Below are 5,546 nucleotides of genomic sequence, written 5' to 3' on the forward strand. Positions count from 1 at the left end.
TGGTAAAAGCTATCAGGAGACTAGAAGTAGAACAGAACTTTCTCAACAGATTAAAGACATGTACTCCATACTTCCAGCGAGAATGCCTTATATGAATGGAGAAGATACAATGCTTTCTCCTTAAGGTGGAGAACAAGGGCAGATAGGCTTACTCTTTATCTGTCCATTAAACTTTGGAACCTAGGCCCCACCAAAATAGTCTGGCAATAAAATGACACAACTAGGATAGCATTGGCACAGCAGAAGCAAAATCTTTATCTGTAGATGAAATGATCATCTACAGAGAAAATACTAAGAAATGTCTAGGAGCCCCTAGAACTTGTATTTGAATTTAGCAGGATTAGAAAACACAAGGTATATCTAAAAATTCAGGTCTGTGTATACTTGCTATAAATGAAGAATTGGATATTGAAATTTAAAAGTTATGTAGGAGTACAAAGGACCTAGAAAAGTTAAAAAATAAACAGTGTTGGAAGACATTTAGTACATAATTTTAAGACTTCTTCTAAAGCTACAGTAATCAAGGCAGTGTTGGTGTAAGGAAAGACATATAGATCATTGGAATAAAACAGAGAATCTAGAAATAGAACCACACATATATGGTCCACTGAGTTTTGAAAGATTGTTTAACATTACCAGCATCACATCCTTAATCCCAGCAGCACACACTCTAGATCCATCCACTTCCCAAAAGTCCCTCCTATGACCACATGAAGCTTTGAGGGGACATCTAGATACAAGCCATTACAGGTCCCATGAGAACTACATTAGCCCTATTGGAGGGCATACCCCCAATTACAAGGACCTTTCACTGTGCCCTACTTCAGCATAGTCATACTGAGGGCCAAGTTCCCAGCATGTGAACCACTGGGGGGCATACTTAAACCACATCAAGACTGTAGCAGGGGGTAAAGAGTAGAGGTGGAGAACCAGTAGGATGCTATGACAAGAATCCAGGGGAAAGGCATGGATAGCTTGGCCCCAGGTGTCAGTGCTGGAGATGTTGAGCTGTGAAGAAAGACCAGAAAGTCTGCTGATTGATTGGCATGGGGTGGGAAAGAGGAGACAGCAATGACTCCAGGGCTCTTGGCATCAGCAATAGGAAAGACAGTGTTGCCATTTCAGAGTGTTGTGAACATTGCAGGAGGAACAGACTTAGGGGAAGAAATCAGTTCAAGTTTGAGAATTTTGAGTTCAAGATGCCCATTGCACATGTAAGCAGAGCAATGAATAAGCAGTTGGGCATACAAATCTGGCATTCTGGGGATGAGAGTTCTAAATGTGGGTATCATTAGCATGTGATGACTACTATGCATCCACAAACACAGTATAATATTCTTTTGTCACTAACCCTTATGCAACTCTAAAACCAAATCAAACGATTAAATACAAACAAAATTATAATAGTAATAAAGTTCAAATAGCAGCAGTATTATAATAGATAATTTTTTTTCCTGAAACTGAATCTCTGACATTAGGTTTCTTAGTAGAAAGGCACATTTTCATATTTTTCATTTGCTTGTTGTCTAATTGATCTCTTAAACTTTTCTCCTTTGAACCCAATGGAATCCCATCCCCCACTGCCACTTCACCCCTTCACCTCGTCCTGCCCTCAAGGATTGGAAATTGGAGCATATTTGAAGGCCACTGGGACTGACTGTAGAGGGAAAGGGGCAACAGATCATTATTTAACCAGCCCCATTGTAACCATGTGTCTGTCAGCATCCCCATAAGATTCTGTCTGGTCTCAGGTTTCCAGAGTTTTCTTCTCTGCTGTTCTTCATGTTGCTGCCATCTCACACTTTCTAGAGTCCAGCTCGATTACACCACTGCTCTACTTTGCTTACAGGCAGTCAGTGGCCCCACTTCCAGCCAGAATGACTCTCTGGTTGTAGGTGGCATTTCCAGGGGCACCCTCTCTGGTCCCAGTGTAACTTTCCATGGAATGGGGAAGCATTTGTGAATGTGTCCCAAACAGTGCCTGTTCATGTTTAAAAATCATGGGCTTCCTTCTGTAAGTCCTTAGCCCATACCTGAGCTTCTAGTTGTCGCAAGCTTATTTCTTTTCACAGGAATCCTTTTAGATGTATATTTTTGGATCTATTAACCTGGTGTTTCTTTTATACTGCACATGCTTGAATTCAGATGTCTCCAAATGCCACATTCTGACTCTACATTCTGAAACTTTCTCTGCAGGCTGTATGAGTTTATCACATTTTTGGCTTCACTTCGGACTCAACTGTAGGCGTAGGCTTGTTCTTCTTCACCTTGGTATTTCATGGAGCCTTTCACTCGGCTTACCCATAGCTAAGTATTTACCGTAGGCAATCCCATGACACTTACTGCACACCTGTGTGTGCCTGGTGCTGTGCTTCCTGCTCTTTGCGTTATGTAATCATCCTCAAATTGTCTCTGAAATAGATGCTTCCTTTCTTTTCTCTTTTCCAGATTTTACTTTAAAGTTTTAAAATTACAATGACAGCAAATTTTTCCCAGTGCAAGTAGCACTTGTTTTAAAAAGGCAATGGTGGGGAGGGGGGTGCAAGTGTGTGATTTTCCTATTAAAAATTAAAGAAAGTAAACTATAATTTTTTTCTCCCAGGTCCCAGTGTGAAACCTAAGCACTAGCCCTAGTTATGCGTATATAGAAATACACACACATGCACATCAGTCTAGCTCTCTGAAACTATGAAGCAAATCAACTGAGTAAGTCTTACTGTCTACTCCCTGTCCTTCCCCCTCTCCACCTACAACTACTTAAAAAAGACTCAGCAGTAAAAAGAAATTGGGAAATTAAAGTAGCTCGTGGTGGGGCTAGAGCCCTATAAGACCAAGCAAAGCCAGGTCTTGTACTGGAGGAGCAAAATACTAAGAAAAAAAATAACAGTTGTCTGGAAACACAATCCATCCAATTGTGTGGGAAAACCCAAGTTTTCCAAGTGCACACTGAGGCACTTGCTCCCAAACCTTCCCCCAAAGTTTGCGCTTCCATTAACAAGAGATTGCCCAAGACACAGATGCCTCTCCTACGCCCCACCCCATGCTGGTTCCCATCTGACTGAGAGAAGTTACAATTTCTCCAGGCAGCTGTCACTTGGTCTCCCTCTCCTTCCCTCAGATAATAGGGAGACCAGAAGGGCAGGCTGACTGAAGTGAGAAGGAACCCCTACTGCTTACCACCAAGAGGCAGACATTTGCCAGGGAGGGGTTTTGCCTCCTCACTCCTTTGCTTGCCATTGGCTGCCACTTTTCCCCTCCCTGCCAAAGGTTCTGAAACTAACAGAAGTGCCAAACTTAAAGAAAACCTTAAAGACACTTCTACAAACCTCTCGTCTATCAAGACCAAACTGCTTTGCCTATTTTCTCCTTCCACGTCTACCTTTGTAGCAACCCTCTCCAACACAACACACAATCCCACCCAAATCTTGAACCTTGTAAGATTCACAGCAAATCAACAAAATCAAATAAAGCACATCCTTACTGTTACAGAGATGAGATCTGTTGTTGTTGTTCTTGCACAATTGGTTAAGGAAAAAGGAATTATTCTACATTTTCCGACGAATCCAGCCTATCCCTTATAAAATCGGAATAAATGGGGCCAAAGGTTGCAGAGGAAAATCAAGAGAGAAGAAAATAGGAAAGTATTTGCAGAGAGTAAGAGAGGAGTGTCTGTAAGAAAAGGCTTCCTTCTCACTCCTTGCCAGCCCCCTTGGCACTGGACTTGGCTTTGGGCTTCACTGGTTTGTCCTTCTTGGGCTTACTTGTCTTGACTGGCTTGGCTTTGATAACCTTGGGCTTTTTGGTTTTCTTGGGTGTGGCAGCTGGCTTCTTCAGGGCTTTAGGGGTGGCTTTAGGTTTCTTGCTTGGGGCTTTGGAGGCAACCTCCTTGGGTTTGGGTGTCTCTTCTTTGGCATGGGCACTTTCTTGACCTCCTTCTTGGTCTTCTTGAAGGCTGCTGTCCTCTTGGACTTGTAGCTCTTGGCCAGCTGGAAGGACCCTAAGGCACCTACCCTTTTGGTTTGCTTGAGGACACTGATGGTCACCAGGCTCTTGATGGACAACTTGATCAGGGAGTCAGTGTTCTCATCCACCTTGTACTGGCTCTCAATGTACTTCTAGATGGACTGGTATGAGAACCACTGGTGTGGTTCTTCTTGGCCTGGATGACAGCCATGGTCATGTCTGAATACTCGGGGTAGACTGTGGACTTCTCGGAGGCATTGGCCTGCTTGGGCTTAGCTGGAGGAGTGGACCTGGTATTCTTGGTCATGGCGGCCTATCTGGTCCTGCTGTCTAAGGCACCTTCCCAAGGGCCAGCCCTCATTGGAGGGATGTGCTTTTGGGTGCCAGGCTGCCAGACCTGTCCAGACCGACTGTAGGTGGGGGCTGTTAGAGACGCTGGAAAACTCTCTGGGCTGGCTCTGCATGGCCCAGCCCCACTGGTTCCAGTCTCAAGAGTCTCAGTTACAAAGCCCTATTTTGCTTTAAATGGAGGAGATTCTTGCCCAAGGACAGACATTTTGTAAGCAGCAGAGGAGGGAGCTAGGAAGCAATGTGAATGGGCAACTTTTTTGTTTTGAGGATAGAATCCAGAGGCATTCTATCGCTGAGTCCCTTCCCAACTTTTTTGGAGATAAGATCTCAGTAATAAATTGCTCAGGCTGCCTTGAATTTATGATCCCCCTGCTTCAGCGTCCTAAGCAGCCAAGATTATAGGCATGTGCCACTGTGCCCAATGAATAGACAATTCTTTTTATGTGTGTGTGGTACTGAGAATTGAACCCAAGGCCTTCATGCTGAACTGAATCCCTAGCCCTTTTTACATTTTTTAATTTTGAGACAGTGTCCCACTAAATCACTAAATTCCTAGGGTAGGCTTAAACTTTTGATCCTCCTGCCTCAGCCTCCCAGAGGATTGAGAACAGACATGTGCCACCATGTTTGGCTGAATAGGCAACTCTTATCTGCCAGGCCCTACCACTGGCAGTGTGGACAACCCTCCTGAACAGAATGTAAGCATGCAGGAATGAATGAATGAATGAATGAATGAATGAATGATGAGTTTTACAAAGGGAACTGAAGAGTGAGGGATGCTTCCTGAAAAGCAGTGCTCTTCACAGGAACAGCACAAATGTGTGCAGAAGGAACAGCTCCTTGCACACTGCACGGGTGTGACACAACCGGGATGGGTGAACTGTTAAAATGGGATGCAGAAGCCACAGGGCTAGGTCTAAGATGCTAATAGCGCACATAGCAAGATACACGCATGCACACTTGATAAATCACACATTCCATAGAATAGGAAGCTCTTCAGAAGTAATTTCTTTGCTTCTTAGATAGAGCATCTTCATTTTGAAGGAATCAGTAGCCTGAAAAGAAATTTTAAAAGGGCTCCTTTAAAAGTCAGTGTCATTTGGAGAAAGAGGAGAGCTTCTTGTTTCTAACCTAGAGATAAATAAATACAATCTGCAACTCTCTCAGTGTTTCATCCTCCCAGACTGCAAGTTATCAAACACTTAAATATTTAAAGCCTCAAATTAACTTCA

The 5,546-nt window shown here is 43.5% G+C and overlaps 1 pseudogene; it reads right to left on the bottom strand.

Moving 5' to 3' along the window:
• Positions 1–3,677: 3,677 nt before the first annotated feature.
• On the bottom strand, positions 3,678–4,295 carry LOC101719187 (histone H1.0-like; annotated as a pseudogene).
• Between the last annotated feature and the right edge of the window lie 1,251 nt (positions 4,296–5,546).

Source organism: Heterocephalus glaber, unplaced genomic scaffold (genome assembly GCF_053883595.1).
Source record: "Heterocephalus glaber isolate CG9 unplaced genomic scaffold, H.glaber_assembly_v1.0 deba00001497, whole genome shotgun sequence".
NCBI lineage: Eukaryota > Metazoa > Chordata > Mammalia > Rodentia > Bathyergidae > Heterocephalus > Heterocephalus glaber.